Source organism: Hyla sarda, chromosome 6, assembly GCF_029499605.1.
Source record: "Hyla sarda isolate aHylSar1 chromosome 6, aHylSar1.hap1, whole genome shotgun sequence".
NCBI classification, from domain to species: Eukaryota; Metazoa; Chordata; class Amphibia; order Anura; family Hylidae; genus Hyla; species Hyla sarda.
In genome coordinates this window covers 287,574,847-287,596,158 of record NC_079194.1, presented here as the reverse complement: position 1 = coordinate 287,596,158, position 21,312 = coordinate 287,574,847, and the positions used below count along the sequence as shown (strand labels likewise).

Below are 21,312 nucleotides of genomic sequence, written 5' to 3'. Positions count from 1 at the left end.
TATCTATCTCATATCTGTCTCATATCTATCTATCTATCTCATATATATCTCATATCTATCTCATATCTATCTATCTATCTATCTATCTCATATCTATCTCATATATATCTCATATCTATCTATCTCATATATATCTCATATCTATCTATCTCATATATATCTCATATCTATCTATCTCATATATATCTCATATCTATCTATCTATCTATCTCATATATATCTCATATCTATCTATCTCATATATATCTCATATCTATCTATCTCATATCTATCTATCTATCTATCTCATATCTATCTATCTCATATCTATCTATCTCATATCTATCTATCTATCTCATATCTATCTATCTCATATCTATCTATCTATCTCATATCTATCTCTCTCATATCTATCTCATATCTATCTATTTCATATCTATCTATCTCATATCTATCTAGCTACAACAAGCAAGTGGAGCAGCACCCTGGACAAGTAGGTGGGTTCCAGCGGTGGTTAGGCTCTGGTCACAAGCTCTTTCTTCATATACAGTATAGATGCACAGCAGCACTCCAGTAGTAGTGATCAAGCAGTGGCTTTATTAATCACCAGAGTATTAACAGCGACATTTCGGTCACGATGCTTGATGAAGGTTATGAGAGGTGACCGAAACGTCACTGTTAACACTTTGGTGATTAATAAAGCCACCGCTTGATCACTACTACTGGAGTGCTGCTGTGCATCTATACTGTATCTATCTATCAACTACTGCAGTGGTCTCCAAAATGTAAACTTCCAGATGTTGCAAACCACAACTTCCTGCCGTTGGCTGTCCGGGCATTCCGAAAGTTGTAGTTTTACAACAACTGGAGGTCCACAGTTTGGAGACTAGAGATCTACTGTATCTCTGTAATCTGTCTATGAATAAATAAAAGCAAAATGTAAAGAGAGCAGAATCTAATCACATGTACAACTCCTAGCCAAAAGCAAAGAAAATCACTTACCACAGCCATGTAACTGTAGTTGATGGACCTACTTTTTTTTTCAACCACACTATGCACTTCTTGTCGGGTTGGCACGAGGACTTCCAGAAAATGACTCCGTGGCCTAAGACAGTGAAAGGAGGGTGGTAGAAGGTGATGATGTTCCCCCAGAACCTGATGGCCTGTGTGGTGTCCATGATGGTGAGGTACGGGTGAAAGGCAGACACTGGATAGTCGTAGAGTGTTGCGTGGAGAACAATACCAATCTTATGAGAAATAAAGATACAGGGGGAGATTCATTAAAACCTGTGCAGAGGAAAAGTCGACCAGTTGCCCATAACAACCAATCAGATCACTTCTTTCCTTTTTGAAAAGGCTTCTGAAAAATGAAAGTAGAGATCTGATTGGTTGCTATGGCAACTGGACAACTTTTCCTCAGCACAGGTCTTGATGAATTTCCTCCAAAAATGTTACCCTTGTGGTGGTGTCAGGGTACCTGCAACACGAAGGACTTTAGTCCTAGCTGGTAACTCTCTAAAGCAGGGTCTAATACTTGAGCACAGGGGTAGGTGGTTCTGGCCAGCATGTCCTACCGGTATCTCTATTCCTTCAGTGTGGCATAAAGGCCGGGATGCACGTCCCCCTGTTTCCACAATTCCAAAACTGCAAGATGCAGATCTTAAAGGGGTACTCCGGTGAAAAACAATTTTTTTTTAAACAGATTTGTAAATTACTTCTATTTAAAAATCTTAATCCTGCCAGTACTTATCAGCTGCTGTTATGATCCACAGGAAGTTCTTTTCTCTCTGAATTTCCTTTCTGCTTGACCACAGTTCTCTCTGCTGACACCTCTGTCCATTTTAGGAACTGTCCAGAGCAGGAGAGGTTTTCCATGGGGATTTGCTCCTACTCTGGACAGTTCCTTAAATGGACAGAGGTGTCAGCAGAGTGCACTGTGGTCAGGCAGAAAGGAAATTCAAAAAGAAAGGAACTTTCTGTGGATCATACTGCAGCTTATAAGTACTGGAAGGATTAAGATTTTTTAATAGAAGTAATTTGAAAATTTTAGTTTAACTTTCTGGCACCAGTTGATTAAACAAAAAAAAATAAAATAAATAAATATATATATATATATATATATATATATATATATATATATGTTTTCCAGTGGAGTACCCCTTTAATGTGGAAGCCATGCTGTACTAGGCTCCGCCCAAAGCCCTGAAAGGTCCTACTTTAGTCCTATGGGGTGTTTGTTTATCTTACTACCAAAGTTTAACTCTTTCTTCTTTCTTTCCTTTCTCTGCTTACAGATTAGGCCACAGGTGACTTCAAGCCAATAGTATTTTCAGTAGGAATCAGGTTAGCACCAACCTACCCTTGGTTTAGGCCTTGCAAGACCTACTATCCCCTAGGGGCAGAACAGAACAACCTGTTAGCACATCCTTCCCCTAAGGGAGGGTACCCTAGATTTTTTTTATCTTGCTAGTGTGGTGTCCCGATACTGTATTTCATACTGTGCCTTGTGTGCTGGGTCCCCAAAGTCAGAGTTCCTTGGTACCGTTGGGGTCCGCTTGCTGAGATAACCCCTAGTCACCTCTTCGTTCTTTAATTTTATGTGTTACATGTATATAATTAGTGTAATGTATTGCTTTATATAGTGTCTGCAGGACCTTAGGTCACATGACTAATGTTTCTACTGTGATGGTATGCTAAAGGACCTTCCAGGTCACGTGGGTAGTCACATGTTCTACCATAATCCTTTGTGTAAAGGACTGACAGTTGGGATGAACCAATCAGCTCAAGGCCATCCCCTGCCCATATAAGGGAGCTGCCAGCCAATCATCGCTTTCTTGGTTTCCGGACTAGCAGAGAGAGGAGGAGATCCGTGCGACAAGACAAAACCAGGCCTGGAGCCTAACAATCCCGCAACTTACTAATCGTGAGTTACTAAATCAAATCCCCGCTAAAGCTAGCGTGACTGCTGGACCTAAAACCAATCCCCTAAATCCAGCGGAACAGCGTAAATCAATCTCCAGAGCTTATACTCACAAGGTCCCAACCAACTGTCAGGATCCTCATAGACTGTACATATGTAAAGACTGTTCCTGTTTTACCTCTGCATAAAATCTGCAGTAAAGTTTCCTACAGTTTTCTGAATCTCCGGTTGTGGACAATCATTTATTCCTCCCTATCGTTCTTGGGACGGGTGGCGATAGGACAAGTATATATCGAGGAGCCTTCACCCTGGCGTCATGACAGTTAAGGGTTAAACCAGCACCCTTTCATCACTGCACAGCTACACCCCATATACCCCCACAAGCTTACCACACTAGACCTAAGCTAAACTCGAAGTGTAGTGTGATGGAGGTGAGTTAACCCTTTTATTCCCTACCAAAACGGTACAAACAACACAGCAGCATTTAGATAGCAAAAACCATGTAAACCAGTATAGAACCGAGGTAAATGCCTAGTAGGACACTGCAGAATTTTAGGTGAGATTTCTAAACCAAGTCATCCTATTATGGCAGATGGAACGTATACTTTAGGGTGTGTTCCCAACTATTGGGCGAAGCCGACTATAAATAAGGGCCTGGGTAGTGTCTGTGGGAAGAGGGTATGCGCAGGCCCGGACTGGCCTAGCGGGATACCGGGAATTTTCCCGGTGGGCCGCCGGCCCTGGGTATGCATAGGATCATGAGGGGTTGTTGATCGCTCCATCACTGCTTGTATACATAGAAGAAGGATCTAGTCACGCGTCAGTTCTGGATAAAATGTTACATAAGGGCCAAGATGATGTGTATTCCTTCAAGCTGAACAAGAACCTTGCCTTGCGGACTGAATATATTTCAAATGGAGAAATAAAGCAAGACCCTAAGGTGATCGGGGAAAAAAAAAGACAGACAGATGTATAAGGAGATCAGACAATGCTAAACATACAAGAAGAGTAAGCAAGAGCTCAGGGTTATGTCCGCACGGTATAGAGCCTGGGGCTAGCAAAGCACCGAGGGAACTACTAAAGTCAGCCAGGAAACTTGGTATTTAAAGGGCAAATCTGCACAAAACTACCAAAAGAACAACACTAAAGTACAGACTGAACGACATTTACCGTATTTTTTGCCGTATAAGACGCACTTTTTCTTCCCCAAAATTGGGGGGAAAAAGTCGGTGCGTCTTATACGGCGAATACACCCCTATCGCGGCGGTCCCTGCGGCCATCAACGGCCGGGACCCGCGGCTAATACAGGACATCACCGATCGCGGTGATGCCCTGTATTAACCCTTCAGACGCGGCGATCAAAGCTGACCGCCGCGTCTGAAGGGAAAGTGACACTAACCCGGCTGTTGGGGACCGCCGCGATTTTACCGTGGCGGTCCCGAACAGCCCGACTGAATAGCCGGGTTAGTGCTTACAGGACACCGGGAGGGACCTTACCTGCCTCCTCGGTGTCTTCTCCATTCAGGGATCCCCTGTATGGCCGGCGCTCTCCTTCCTCGTCGTCGCGTACGTGCGTCAGCGTGCGTAACGACGTGATGGCGGCGACGGAGAGTGCCGGCAGCAGAGACATTCCGGAGCGACGGGGACACGGTGACAGCGATGGAGCGACATCCAGGGCAGCGGTGACGGGTCCGGAGCGGCGGGGACACGTGAGTATTACCTCCTATGCAGTGGTCTTCAATCTGCGGACCTCCAGATGTTGCAAAACTACAACTCCCAGCATGCCCGGACAGCCAACGGCTGTCCGGGCATGCTGGGAGTTGTAGTTTTGCAACATCTGGAGGTCCGCAGGTTGAAGACCACTATTGGGTTCAAAATCTTTATTTTTTTTAGATTTTGCACCTCCTATAAATTGGGTGCTTCTTATACGCCGGTGCGTCCTATAGGGCGAAAAATACGGTAATAAGAGAATAGAATAGTGGCACCGGTACCTGCAGATACAGCTCCTCGAGATGGAAATGTGGATGCTCGATCAACCAACCAGATCAAATCAGCAGACGGCCGTGCTAGGACAATGGGAAACCCTGTAAGTAAAAGTATATAACAAAGAAAAACAGGCGTCCTGCACTCACCGTCCAAAAGCTGATAGTTCGGCTCCCATCTCGGGCTGCTTAAACCGGCATGGTAGACACAGGTAGCGTGGGGCGCTCTGAGCTCCCCACGCTACCTGTGTCTACCATGTCGGTTAAAGCAGCCCGAAATGGGAGTCGAACTATCAGCTTTTGGACGGTGAGTGCAGGACGCCTGTTTTTCTTTGTTATATACTTTTACAGACTGAATGACACTGAACATCACGGTAACACAACCCCTCCAACCCTTCCAGGTTATTATGTGTATTCTTCTAGATCACCAATGTACCTAGAAGATAAGAAAATGTTTAAACGTCTACTATGTTCACACAGGTTACATTTGACCCAAATCGGTGTAAAATCTGATCCCTATTTAATGGGGCAAGTGAGTGTGGTTACAACACAAATTTTCTGTATGGATTTTTATCCAAAAAGCGTCAAAAACATAAGTGATGTTGCTTATATGTCATTGATTGTACAGAAACCTGAGAAAACTATGGGGTTAATCTTTGTGTGGATCGCAGCAGAAATTCTTCAGGATATCTTCAGTGAACATTATGGAAGATGATGGCAGGGCCGGCTCTGCCTATAGGCAAAATAGGCGGCCACCTAGAGGCGCCCTCTTGATGGGGGGTGCGCCACTCTGCCTGCCGCAAGAAAGTTACAACCAACATGCAAATTAGTTGCTCAGCCAGCATGGGCCGTGTCAAAGGCTGGGCCAATGGGCAGACTCAAAACGGCGGCAAAATTAGCTTTTGCCTAGGGTGGAAATATCCTTGCACCGGCCTTGGATAATGGCTACTGGGATAACATCTAGTTCTAGATAACACAGGATCCACCACCGACAATTGGTGATGGTCACAGCTCACTTCCTCCTCCTTCTGAATACTGACCTCTGCCCAGGTCACAGAGCATGCCCACAATGCTCATAAAAGTCTATGACTCAGCTCCAGACTAAGTTCCCAAGGTCCATGTGACCAGGGCTTCTTTAACCGTAGGTGCAACCTGTAATAGCTGCAGGTCCCACTGGGAGCAGCATTACTTTTAACTCTACCTGCATCCTTAGGACACAGATAACGTTGAGCACTCTGGTGGAGCAGGGAACCATCAGTTTCCTATCCCACCAAACGGTAGGGAAGGCACATCATCACTTTAACAGTGGTCGTCTCACACTGGGATCTAGGGCATATGCCCCATATTCCAGAGTCAGTGCTGTTTACATCTACATATACATATAGTTGTAAACTAAAGAGCGGCTGAGCAGTGAACAATGAGCTTCCTATCCCACTACTTATCCTTGGGAGCCATAGGCTTCTTCAGGCCTACGAGATGACGAGAGCGCATGGTGGCATCATGATGCAGTCGGCAAGTTGATGTCACATTGTTGTGCTGAACGTAGAGCAGTCAGGAGCTTGGTGGGAATTAAGATTAAAAAAATTCCAGCGCGGCCAGGGAGTACTATTAATTTGGGGGGGGGGGGGATCTGCCTATTTACCTAATAGAGGGGGGGGGGGGGGGGGTTATCTATCTGCCTAATGGGGAAAAAGTCTGTCAGTCTTATAGGGGGAAGTATGCCTATCTGCCTAATGGGAGTAGGGGGAGTTTGCCTATCTGCTCAAAGGGGATGTCCCAACATATAAATTTAATGAACATGCACGACCTGCCGCTTCATTCTAATGGGTGACTTGAGTTCCCATGCTCAAAGATGCAGTGCTCCCAGCAGTCATATCCCCCCAATCAGATAGTAATAATAACGGGGATTACGTTGCAAGTTGGGCCAAGCTCTTCAATGTTTGTGTGTGTGTGTGTGTGTGTGTGTGGGGGGGGGGGGGGTGTAATTAAAGGGGTACTCTGCCGCTAGACATCTTATCCCTTATCCAAAGGATAGGGGATAAGATGTCAGATCGCCGGGGTCCTGCCGCTGGGGACCCCCGCAATATAGTAAGCAGCACCCACCTGTAACTGCTTCCGGAAGGCCGTCACGCCCCCTCCCATAGACTTGCATTGAGGGGGAAGTGTGTGACGTCACACATGGGTGGAGTCTAGACGTCACGATCTTCTGTCCCCGTGGTTGGGAGGAATTAGCCAGAGAACCTCCAGCGTTTCTGGAAGCAGTTACAGGTGGGTACTGCTTGCTATATTGCAGGGGGCCCCAGCGGCAGGACCTCGGCGATGTCACATCTTATCCCCTATCCTTTGGATAGGGGATAAGATGTCTAGGGGCGGAGTACCCCTTTAAGGAGTGGCTTGCCTATATACCTTATGGGGCAAGTCTGTGTATCTACTTAATGTGGAGAAATATATTGAACGCCCTGGAACTTGGGACACGGTACCCAGGAACAACCTATCGTTCCATACGGTGCTTTATGGACTTTTTCCCAGGGTTCACGACCTGGAGGCCATCCAGGAGGTCTGGCGCCTTACGAACTGTTTTAAGGACGCTATATGGCTGGCCAGGAATCGCCTCATCTACAACAGGGAGGACATGTCCGTCCAGGACTGCCCCAGGCTGCTCCACAGCCGGCTTAGAGACTATTCCGTCTTGGACTGTCCGGACGTCGATGAAGAAGAGGATTGACGCCCCTCTGCTTCCCCTACCTCCCCATACTTTTGCCCAGAAGTTTGACCCTGTGATCCTCCCTACCCCCATTTGACCCCACGCCCCTCCCCCGATCACAGACATAACCTATACCAGTGTTTCCCAACCATAGCACCTCCAGCACATGGATCCAACGAACAAGAAAGGCGGCACTCACCAAGCAGGGTAGGTTTATTGCAGTCCTTCCGACGGGATACAGGGCTCAGGCGGGGGAGTAGCGGTGGAGGAAGGGACTTGACCGGTCAAGCCCCTTCCTCCACCGCTACTCCCCCGCCTGAGCCCTGTATCCCGTCTGAAGGACTGCAATAAATCTACCCTGCTTGGTGAGTGCCGCCTACTTGTCTTTCTTCTTCGTTGGATCCATGTGCTTTGTGCTCGGCTGAGCACCTCCGTTGCAGGCCCCTGTGAGTCAGTGTTTGTGTTGCCTCGTGCTATCCTCCACGCTTAGTCTCATACGTGCCGGCTTCCTCTTCCTCCGCTGTGTGATAGCACCTCCAGCTGTTGCAAAACTACAACTCCCAGCATGCCCGGACAGCCAACGGCTGTCCGGGCATGCTGGGAGTTGTAGTTTTGCAACAGCTAGAGGCACCCCCGGTTGGGAAGCACTGACCTATACTTTATACTACTACATAGTCCAACATGCTGGGAGTTGTAGTTTTGCAACAGCTGGAGGCACCCCCGATTGGGAAACACTGACCTATACTATATACTACTATATAGTCCAAAATGCTGGGAGTTGTAGTTTTGCAACAGCTGGAGGCACCCCCGGTTGGGAAACATTGACCTATACTATATACTACTATATAGTCCAACATGCTGGGAGTTGTAGTTTTGCAACAGCTGGAGGCACCCCTGGTTGGGAAACACTGACCTATAATGAGAAATTAAAAAGTTATAGGAGTCAGAATAGGACAAAATTTCCCCCGCATATGTGTATCCTTTGATGTCACGCATATATAATTAATTATGCAAATTAGCATGACCGCTTCTTTTTTTGCAAGAAAGGTGGCAACCCTACAGGTGATATAACTGTGACCACTAGAGATGAGCGAACTTACAGTAAATTCGATTCGTCACGAACTTCTCGGCTCGGCAGTTGATGACTTTTCCTGCGTAAATTAGTTCAGCCTTTAGGTGCTCCGGTGGGCTGGAAAAGGTGGATACAGTCCTAGGAAAGAGTCTCCTAGGACTGTATCCACCTTTTCCAGCCCACGGGAGCACCGGAAAGCTGAACTAATTTATGCAGGAAAAGTCATCAACTGCCGAGCCGAGAAGTTCGTGACGAATCGAATTTACTGTAAGTGCGTTCATCTCTAGTGACCACGGTTTGTTTGTAATACGTTTTTTTTTTTGTTTTGTTTTTTTATTTTCCCCCCGTACTCTAAACCGTGTTTTTGGTCCGGGTGAAAAACCGTATTGTAACAGTATACGGATGTTGTAACATGGAAGTCAATGAGAACCGTAGTGAACTCTATGGGGGAGATTTATCAAAACCTGTCCAGAGGAAAAGTTGCTAAGTTGCCCATAGCAACCAATCAGCTCGCTTCTTTCATTTTGCACAGGCTTTAAGAAAAAAAATGAAAGAAGCGATCTGATTGGTTGCTATGGGCAACTTAGCAACTTTTCCTCTCGACAGGTTTTGATAAATCTCCCCCTATGTGTCTACGGTTTAATCCGGTTTTCCCTATACGGTTTTACACTTTAGACATGCGCATTTCCATTCTAAAGTATTCTAAAATAGAACAATTGAAACTTTATTTAAAAAAACAAAGAACAAAAATCTCAAAACCGGATTTGATGTAATTGTTAAAAACCGTATGAAACCGGACACAGAATTCTCAAACCGTATACGATTAAAAACCATACATGGGTTCTTCGTAAGCGCGCGGTTGCATACACTTTGGTCTGGTTTTGAGGAATACGGTTTTGACAAAAAAAAAACTGATAGAAAACCGTGGGGACAAACCGTGGTGTTAATCCACCATTATGAAGAGTCCAGTGATGGGAGAAGATGTGTAGGGTGTTTGTGTTGTGCACTTTGAGGCACCTCTCCTCCCTCACACCTCGCTCCTCACCATCCCTCCATGTGGCACTTTCTCACATCCCTCCTCCCTTCCTCCCTGATGTCTCCCTCCCTTCTCCCTCCTCCTGTCTCCTTCTCTCTCAGCTGCTCCTGCTGTAATATCTCAGAGCCCTGGAAGGAGACATAGATTTCAGGAGGACTGCAGTGAGAGCTGTGGTGCCCTGCATCTGTCTGCTCCTCAGCCCTCCCTTCTTCTGGCCCCATCACTCAGTGATTTGCGGTGGATACCGGGAGCCATACTAGGGGAAGGGGTCTCCCTGAGAGGGACACTTGACTAGATCATGATCCCCCTGACATATCCAACAAGAGACTAACAACCTGAGGATGGAGGAGATGAGGGGAGCAGGCTGGGGGTCCAACACTGGCGACGACGGTGGAGAAAAGCCCAAGAGGATGCCCCCGATTTTCCTGCGAGCTCAATAAGGATCCCCCCCGGTCCTAACCCCCTGGCATTCTGCAGCAAAGCCTGGGAAGGTAAGTGGACTGCAGTCCTGTGTGTCTGCCTGGGTGTGACAGGGGGCACCACACTTTATGGCATCTTAGGTCACTGGGGCCATTCATGGGATTAGGGTGGAAGGTCTGGATGCAACAAGGCGACAATGTCCACGGAACAGTCCTGGTACTAGAATACAGATACTTGAAATGATAGAGAAAGTGGCAATTTACAGTAATGGTCTATTCTGTATTTGTCTATTCATTATCTATCTATCTATCTCATATATATATCATATCTATAACATATCTATCTATCTCATATCTATCTATCTCATATATATATCATATCTATATCATATCTATCTATAACATATCTATCTCATATCTATCTATCTATCTCATATCTATCTATCTATCTATCTATCTCATATATATATATCATATCTATCTATAACATATCTATCTATCTATCTCATATCTATCTATCTCATATATATATCATATCTATATCATATCTATCTATAACATATCTATCTATCTCATATCTATCTATCTATCTCATATCTATCTATCTATCTCATATATATATATCATATCTATCTATAACATATCTATCTATCTATCTCACATCTATCTCATATCTATCTCTCTGTCTCATATCTATCTATCTCATATCTATCTATCTCATTTCTATCTATCTATCTCATATCTATCTATCTATCTATCATCATCATATATACATTTTTATCCATGTGAGTATATCTTATATCTGTCCTGTACATATATTTATATATCCAAATATGTATCAATTATCACATGTATAAACTTGTATCTCACATCTATCTATACAGTATGTATATCTATCTCTCTACCTAAAGATCTGTCTAACTTTTATCTATCCCATATCTATCTATCTACATCATATCTATTTCATATCTATCCATCCCATATTTATCTCATCTATCTATCTCATAACTATCTATCTCATATCTATCATCTATCTATCTATCTCATATCTATCATCTATCTATCTATCTATCAATCTCATACCTATCTATCTCATATCTATCTACGGTATATATCTCATATCTATCTATCTATCTCATATCTATCATATATCTATCTCATATCTATCTATCCCATATCTATCTCATATCTATATATCTCATATCTATCCATCTACCTCATATCTATCTATCTATCTCATATCTATCTATCTATCTATCTATCTATCTCATATCTATCTCCTATCTATCTCATATCTATCTATCTATCTATCTCATATCTATCTATCTATCTCATATCTATCTATCTCATATCTATCTATCTATCTATCTATCTCATATCTATCTATCTCATATCTATCTCTCTCATATCTATCTATCTATCTATCTCTCTCATATCTATCTATCTATCTCATATCTATCATATATCTATCTCATATCTATCTATCCCATATCTATCTCATATCTATATATCTCATATCTATCCATCTACCTCATATCTATCTATCTATCTCATATCTATCTATCTATCTATCTATCTATCTCATATCTATCTCCTATCTATCTCATATCTATCTATCTATCTCATATCTATCTATCTATCTCATATCTATCTATCTCATATCTATCTATCTATCTATCTCATATCTATCTATCTCATATCTATCTCTCTCATATCTATCTATCTATCTATCTATCTATCTCATATCTATCTATCTATCTATCTCATATCTATCTCTCTCATATCTATCTATCGCATATCTATCTATCTATCTCATATCTATCTATCTATCTATCTATCTATCTCATATCTATCTATCTATCTCATATCTATCTATCCAATGATACTTGATCTATACCCCCTTTCTGTGTCCCCTCCTCTATCAGTACAGACCCAGCTCATAACTATTCCACAAATCCCAATAATTCGGTGCTCTTTGCCCTTTGTCACATGTAACTATTAGTCAGGTGACCAGAGAGCCATAAAGACGAGCACACTAAGTGATGGATATGACCACAATACATAGAGGAGGGTCCTGCATGTATCCGCCACAGTCCACGGAACAATTGTAGGATCCATATATGGACTATATAGAGCAGTGTTTTCCAACCAGAGTGCCTCCAGCTGTTGCAAAACTACAACTCCCAGCATGCCCGGACAGCCAACGGCTGTCCGGGGCATGCTGGGAGTTGTAGTTTTGCAGCAGCTGGAGGCACACTGGTTGAAAAACACTGATATAGAGCACAGTGCATATAAAAGGCCTTAACCTCAGTCATTCTAGCAGAGTTCATGAGACATAGCACAGCTGAGTTTGTCATTGGTAACCATTCTGGTGTAAGGCGTGACACATGTGCATTTACATGGGACTGCAGTTACACCTGACCTAACATTTAAAGCAGGGACGTTCCCATAGGCAATATAAGCAGCGTAGAGTTTTACGACCAATTCGGCTCTGCTACATCCACGGTTCATGTGCAGCGGATTCTTCATTTCAGCTCCCATCCTCACAAGCTGTGGATTAACCAGAACACTTCTGGACATAACAGATGGGCCGGGGAGGCACAGGCCACCTGCTTTAGATAAGAGGTGGGCCGGACCCCCGATCTGGTCGGCTAGAGGAGTATATGTCATTATGGAGGCGGCAGAAACTGCAGTCACAAATGTTCTGTCCTGTGCCCTGTACGCACCTACTGCCATGGCGACAACAGCGCTGAAAAGTTTGCATGTAAACAGAACTTTGTTGCATGGTAGAGGGATGTAGCAGTGCGGAGTATGGCGGGGAAAAGCCATGTAGTGTTGGTCAGAGACCATAGAGAGAACCAAAGTCTGATGTCATGATGAAATACATCTATATCTATCTCATATCTATCTATCTATCTCATATCCATCTATCTATCTCATATCTATCTCATATCTATCTCATATCTATCTCATATCTATCTATCTATCTATCTCATATCTATCTACCTATCTCATATCTATCTATCTATCTATTTATTTATCTATCTCATATCTATTTATCTCATATCTATCTATCTCATATCTATCTATCTCATATCTATCTATCTATATCTATCTTATATCTATCTATCTCTCTCATATCTATCTATCTCATATCTATCTATCTATCTATCTCATATCTATCTATCTATCTATCTATCTATCTCATATCTATCTCATATCTATCTATCTATCTCATATCTATCTATTTATCTATCTCAGATAAATAGATAGATAGATAGATAGATAGATATGAGATAGATAGATATGAGATAGATAAATAGATAGATAGATAGATAGATAGATATAAGATAGATATGAGATAGATATGAGATAGATAGATATATCTCATATCTATCTATCTCATATCTATCTATCTATCTCATATCTATCTATCTCATATCTATCTATCTACATCATATCTATCTCATATCTATCTATCTCTCTCTCTCTCATATCTATCTATCTCATATCTATCTATCTATCTCATATCTATATATCTATCTCATATCTATCTATCTATTTATCTATCTCATATCTATCTATCTATCTCATATCTATCTATCTCATGTCTATCTATCTATCTCTCTCATATCTATCTATCTATCTCATATCTATCTCATATCTATCTATCTATCTATCTCATATCTATATATCTATCTCATATCTATCTATCTGTTTATCTCTCATATCTATCTATCTCATATCTATTTATCTAACTCATATCTATCTCATATCTATCTATCTATCTCTCTCATATCTATCTATCTATCTATCACATGTCTATCTATCTATTTATCTATCTCATATTTATCTCATATCTATCTATCTATCTATCTATCTCATATCTATCTATCTATCTATCTATCTATCTCATATCTATCTATCTCATATCTATCTATCTCATATCTATCTATCTATCTCATATCTATCTCATATCTATCTAGCTCATATCTATCTCATATCTATCTATCTCATATCTATCTATCTATCTCATATCTATCTATCTATCTCATATCTATCTCATATCTATCTAGCTCATATCTATCTATCTCATATCTATCTCATATCTATCTATCTCATATCTATCTATCTATCTATCTATCTCATATCTATCTATCTATCTCATATCTATCTATCTATTTCATATCTATCTATCTCATATCTATCTATCTATCTATCTATCTCATATCTATCTATCTCATATCTATCTATCTATCTATCTATCTATCTTATATCTATCTATCTATCTCATATCTATCTATCTCATATCTATCTATCTATCTATCTTATATCTATCTATCTATCTCATATCTATCTCATATCTATCTATCTATCTATCTATCTATCTTATATCTATCTATCTATCTCTCATATCTATCTATCTCATATCTATCTATCTAATATCTATCTATCTATCTCATATCTATCTATCTATCTATCTCATATCTATCTATCTATCTCATATCTATCTATCTATCTATCTATCTCATATCCATCTATCTATTTCATATCTATCTATCTCATATCTATCTATCTTATATCTATCTATCTCCTGTTAAGTTATTGTGATCAGTTTTGCATACAGCTCTTCTAATATTACGATGACATGAAGGACATAGCTCTGCTGCACCTACACAGATCAGCTCTGCTTCACCTGCACTTAAACCTAAGCAGCAGAATCATGTATATGACCGTGGTTAATACCTGGGATCACCTGACAGAACTGAGGTTATGGAAAGAATGTTCTGTAGTAATCGGAGAGATGAACTGGCTTAGGAGGGTGAAGGAGCTTTTCTAAGCTGGTAACAGAGATATCATTTTGGGCCGTACAAGGGGATAAGCAGTCAGTGTCTGCGGTAAGAATAAAAGGAACGCAGCTGGGAGGTCAAGTCCAGTCCTCGGGCAACTGATACATTGGAACAAAACGACAGCTTTAAGCATGCGGCCTTATCACGGTTTTGTACAAGCCGTAAGGCGCCATAATGTGTCATCCTGTAACGCGCTATGACAAGAGCTTTGTTCCATTGGATGCCATATGATAAGGAACATGCTAATACTGTGCCCTATGGAGCACCATATGGCGGTACATGGAGTGTTTAAAGGGGAACTCAAGTAGAAAACAAATGTTTTCAAATCAAATGGTCCCTGAAAGTTAAACAGATTTGTAAATTACTTCTATTAAACATTTTTTAATCCTTCCAGTACTTATTAGCTGCTGTATAAAACAGATAAATTTGTGTAGTTCTTTTCTGTCTGACAACAGTGCTCTCTGCTGACACCTCTGTCTGTGTCAGGAACTGTCCAGATAAGAATCATATATCCCCATAGAAAACCTCTCCTGCTCTGGACAGTTCCTGACACGGACAGAGGTGTCAGCAGAGAGCACTGTGGTCAGGCTGGAAGGAAATTCACAAATTTCTCTGTAGTATATCTGTAGTATACAGCAGCTGATAAGTACTGGAAGGGTTAAGATTTTTAAATCAAAGGGATTTACAAATCTGTTTAACTTTCTTGCACCAGTTGATTAGAATTTTTTTTTTCCCAACGGAGTACCCCTTTAAGGTGAAATGATACAAAAGTTAGAGAGGTTAAAAAAAGTTCTCCTAGGAGATTGAATGAGACTATATCACCTTCGTTTCTATTGCAGCCAATGGGAAGATGCGCTGGATCAGTCAGATTTACCTTATGTAAATACAGGATATTCCACGACTCCTTATTATCTTCATGATTAAATACATTTCATATTAACCTCAGGGGAAAAAAATATTATACATGATACTTGCGCCAAATCCAGTCCTATGGCCCAGTGTTATATGTATGACAGTCGTCTATATAGCGGTGCCGAATATAGCATAATGGGTAATATTATTCCTGGCAAAGGAATCTGGAAGCAGCACTTCATCCCCATCCGAAGTAATGCACTAGGGCTTGATGTGAGCTCACACTCCGCTCCGTCTGTACCCAAGTGTGAAATCAATATTTCGACACGGCAGGGTTTTATATCTCAGTATGAACCTCTTAGAGGCTGAACATGCTCTTTCTGAGTGAGTAAAACAAAGAAGTCACATTGTCATGGATGGAATACATAATATCTATCTAGTTATTTTATATCTATTTATCTATTTCATATGGATCTATCGATCTATCTATCTCATATCTATCTATCTCATATCTATCTATCTCATATCTATCTATCTCATATCTATCTATCTCATATCTATCTATCTCATATCTATCTATCTCATATCTATCTATCTCCTATCTATCTATCTCATATCTATCTATCTCATATCTATCTATCTCATATCTATCTCATATCTATCTATCTCATATCTCTCTCATATCTATCTATCTCATATCTATCTATCTCACATCTATTTATCTATCTCGTATCTATCTATCTCCTATCTATCTATCTATCTATCTATCTATCTATCTCATATATATCTATCTATCTCATATCTATCTCCTATCTATCTCATATCTATCTCTCATATCTATCTATCTATCTCATATCTACCTATCTATCTCATATCTATCTATCTCATATCTATCTATCTATCTCATATCTATCTATCTCATATCTATCTATCTCATATCTATCTATCTCATATCTATCTCATATCTATCTATCTATCTCCTATCTATCTATCTCAAATCTATCTATCTATCTATCTTATATCTATCTATCTCATATCTATTTATCTATCTATCTCCTATCTATCTCCTATCTATCTATCTATCTCATATCTATCTATCTATCTCATATCTATCTATCTATCTGTCTATCTACCTACTGTAAAATTCGGATTACAGACCCCTCTTGTGTGGTGGAAAGATCATATGTCCCCAGTGATTTATCAACCATGGCGTCTGTTAGTCTGTAAGATATAAGATGACCACACGTAGCACAAAGTTGATCTTATTTTTCTGGGTAAGCCGGGATGTCCTATTCGTTGCTTTCTCCATACTACTGCTGACCAAACCGTTCTACTATGGCATGTAAGGGGAATGGATTGTACCCCCCCTGCAGGGCTGTTCTTTTTTTAAATAGTTGCCTGTCACTTTAAATGAACATTTTACATCTGATCCATTCAAGATCAGGGGTGTCTCAGTGTGTATAGGATAGTGCTTAAATGGGGAGGGGGCATGGAATCGTAATAACCCTGACAAAAACTAAAAAGAAACAACTTGACAAAACAAAAAGGGCACCAGGTATTTTAACTTTACAGTCAGTATTTCATGTTAATTTTTTTTTATTAAGGACCACCTAAACATTGTTTCATAGCAACATTTAAGAAATGTGCTATTTAGTATTAATGCAACCATTAAGTCTTTGTGCCTCAGTTGCGAACGAATACCACTAGGATATTTTGTACCAGTCCGAGTGCAAAAAGGGGCAAAGTAAACATAATTAGTTTGAACTACATTGAACTTTTTCTTGTGTGTGTTGTCGGCAGGATAGAGGGATATAGAGTGGTTGGCGTAGTCGTCAGGATAGAGGGATATAGTGTGGTTGGCGTAGTCGTCAGGATAGAGGGATATAGTGTGGTTGGCGTAGTCGGCAGGATAGAGGGATATAGTGTGGTTGGCGTAGTCGGCAGGATAGAGGGATATAGTGTGGTTGGCGTAGTCGGCAGGATAGAGGGATATAGAGTGGTTGGCGTAGTCGGCAGGATAGAGGGATATAGAGTGGTTGGCGTAGTCAGCAGGATAGAGGGATATAGAGTGGTTGGCGTAGTCGGCGGGATAGAGGGATATAGTGTGGTTGGCGTAATCGGCAGGATAGAGGGATATAGTGTGGTTGGTGTAGTCGGCAGGATAGAGGGATATAGAGTGGTTGGCGTAGTCGGCAGGATAGAGGGATATAGAGTGGTTGGCGTAGTCAGCAGGATAGAGGGATATAGAGTGGTTGGCGTAGTCAGCAGGATAGAGGGATATAGAGTGGTTGGCGTAGTCGGCGGGATAGAGGGATATAGTGTGGTTGGTGTAGTCGGCAGGATAGAGGGATATAGAGTGGTTGGCGTAGTCAGCAGGATAGAGGGATATAGTGTGGTTGGCGTAGTCAGCAGGATAGAGGGATATAGAGTGGTTGGCGTAGTCGGCGGGATAGAGGGATATAGTGTGGTTGGTGTAGTCAGCAGGATAGAGGGATATAGAGTGGTTGGCGTAGTCGGCAGGAAAGAGGGATATAGAGTGGTTGGCGTAGTCGGCAGGATAGAGGGATATAGTGTGGTTGGCGTAGTCGGCAGGATAGAGGGATATAGTGTGGTTGGCGTAGTCGGCAGGATAGAGGGATATAGTGTGGTTGGCGTAATCGGCAGGATAGAGGGATATAGTGTGGTTGGTGTAGTCAGCAGGATAGAGGGATATAGAGTGGTTGGCGTAGTCGGCAGGATAGAGGGATATAGTGTGGTTGGCGTAGTCAGCAGGATAGAGGGATATAGTGTGGTTGGTGTAGTCGGCAGGATAGAGGGATATAGAGTGGTTGGCGTAGTCGGCAGGATAGAGGGATATAGAGTGGTTGGCGTAGTCGGCAGGATAGAGGGATATAGTGTGGTTGGTGTAGTCGGCAGGATAGAGGGATATAGTGTGGTTGGCGTAGTCAGCAGGATAGAGGGATATAGAGTGGTTGGCGTAGTCAGCAGGATAGAGGGATATAGTGTGGTTGGCGTAGTCAGCAGGATAGAGGGATATAGAGTGGTTGACGTAGTCGGCAGGATAGAGGGATATAGAGTGGTTGGCGTAGTCGGCAGGATAGAGGGATATAGAGTGGTTGGCGTAGTCGGCAGGATAGAGGGATATAGAGTGGTTGGCGTAGTCGGCAGGATAGAGGGATATAGTGTGGTTGGTGTAGTCGGCAGGATAGAGGGATATAGTGTGGTTGGCGTAGTCAGCAGGATAGAGGGATATAGAGTGGTTGGCCTAGTCAGCAGGATAGAGGGATATAGTGTGGTTGGCGTAGTCAGCAGGATAGAGGGATATAGAGTGGTTGGCGTAGTCGGCAGGATAGAGGGATATAGAGTGGTTGGCGTAGTCGGCAGGATAGAGGGATATAGTGTGGTTGGCGTAGTCGGCAGGATAGAGGGATATAGTGTGGTTGGCGTAGTCAGCAGGATAGAGGGATATAGTGTGGTTGGCGTAGTCAGCAGGATAGAGGGATATAGAGTGGTTGGCGTAGTCGGCAGGATAGAGGGATATAGAGTGGTTGGTGTAGTCGGCAGGATAGAGGGATATAGAGTGGTTGGCGTAGTCGGCAGGATAGAGGGATATAGAGTGGTTGGCGTAGTCAGCAGGATAGAGAGATATAGTGTGGTTGGCATAGTCAGCAGGATAGATGGATATAGAGTGGTTGGCGTAGTCAGCAGGATAGAGGGATATAGTGTGGTTGGCGTAGTCGGCAGGATAGAGGGATATAGTGTGGTTGGCGTAGTCGGCAGGATAGAGGGATATAGTGTGGTTGGCGTAGTCGGCAGGATAGAGGGATATAGAGTGGTTGGCGTAGTCAGCAGGATAAAGGGATATAGTGTGGTTGGCGTAATCGGCAGGATAGAGGGATATAGTGTGGTTGGCGTAGTCGGCAGGATAGAGGGATATAGAGTGGTTGGCGTAGTCGGCAGGATAGAGGGATATAGTGTGGTTGGCGTAGTCGGCAGGATAGAGGGACATAGTGTGGTTGGCGTAGTCGGCAGGATAGAGGGATATAGAGTGGTTGGCGTAGTCGGCAGGATAGAGGGATATAGTGTGGTTGGCGTAGTCGGCAGGATAGAGGGATATAGAGTGGTTGGCGTAGTCGGCAGGATAGAGGGATATAGTGTGGTTGGCGTAGTCGGCAGGATAGAGGGATATAGAGTGGTTGGCGTAGTCGGCAGGATAGAAGACAAGTATAGCATCAGACCAACATGTTGCTAGCCAAGGCACCAGCATTTAATGCCAAAGTCACATGTACTTCATATTCAAGTGCATATGTCTGTCACTCCACTGATAGGGTTAGTTGCTGCCAGCGTTCAAAAATATAATAAATGGGATATCTCATTGGCAGATTGGATTTGGATCTCAATTTCAGATTCGGAAGTGCCCCGATTGGCCATGCAGTGTATGCACAGGAGCAGGGACTCCTGTCAAAGCTCCTGAGCGGCCGGGCCAGGTGCAGAGTACCCAGCCCAGTGCATGTAGTTGCATTACATACATTATCGCCACTTCCAGGCCACTCAGAGTACAGGAGCAAATACGAAACAAATCTGAACTGAATCCCAAAAAATTCAGACTTTAACGAATCCGAAGTTTTCTGTGAAACTCCGACCAAATTTGATTCCAGCTGAACGGATTCGCGTATCTCTAACAATCCATCTAAGGTACAGTGAGGAGACATGGCAGACAGTAGTCCCCTACACCAGAGAGTGATGGTCCCATGGTCTTCCTCCACGTGTCTTTCTTCTCGCTCTTTAATGCTCAAGTATAATTACGATGAACATCTTGGCTTTTATCAGAAGTAATTGCGTCTTTGAGCATTTCTTCCCCTATAATGATGCATTATTAATAGGGAGTAATGAGTAAAGTCGTGCTGTATTGTACTTTTTGAAGACGTCATTTTTGCTACAGGATAATGTAACTTCACAAGTGTAATTAGATTGTAATGATCTAATGGTTGGCAGCTTGTCTCACTCGCCTGGGGTGAAGTAACCAGTTTGCCATTTGAAACCCTATAACAATTGGTAAATAACTCAAGGACGGAGGCATTTTATATATCACATTGCTAGGGGAGTAAAGTAGTTTCCCCGACAACAGGAAACTAATGAAGAAACGGGGCCGCGGCGTAGTAAGGAACTCTTAACAATCGCCTAAGACAGATCTGGGAAAAAGTGCTGCATGGTGTTCTGAACTAAAGGGAAAAGACCGTAACACAATTAGAGATGAGCGAATTTACAGTAAATTCGATTCGTCACGAACTTCTCGGCTCGGCAGAGAACTAAGCTAAACTAATTTATGCAGGAGAAGCCATCAACTGCCGAGCCGAGAAGTTCGTGACGAATCGAATTTACTGTAAATTCGCTCATTTCTAAACACAATGCCAATGTACCGCCAAATCAGGATTTCCCACACTGTAAAAGTATCCGTAAACTCAAAGATGTACCGATATTAGACTCATTGGGCGAAT

General features: G+C 42.5%; 1 protein-coding gene across 1 annotated transcript in view; it reads left to right on the top strand.

Annotated features, from left to right (window-relative positions):
* The first annotated feature begins 9,645 nt into the window (after positions 1-9,645).
* Positions 9,646-21,312, top strand: part of CHST1 (carbohydrate sulfotransferase 1) — a 43,566-nt gene continuing 31,899 nt past the window's right edge. The window contains exon 1 of the mRNA XM_056527608.1: positions 9,646-10,184. The gene's annotated coding sequence lies outside the window, so the exon portion shown is untranslated. The remainder of the gene's footprint in view (positions 10,185-21,312) is intronic.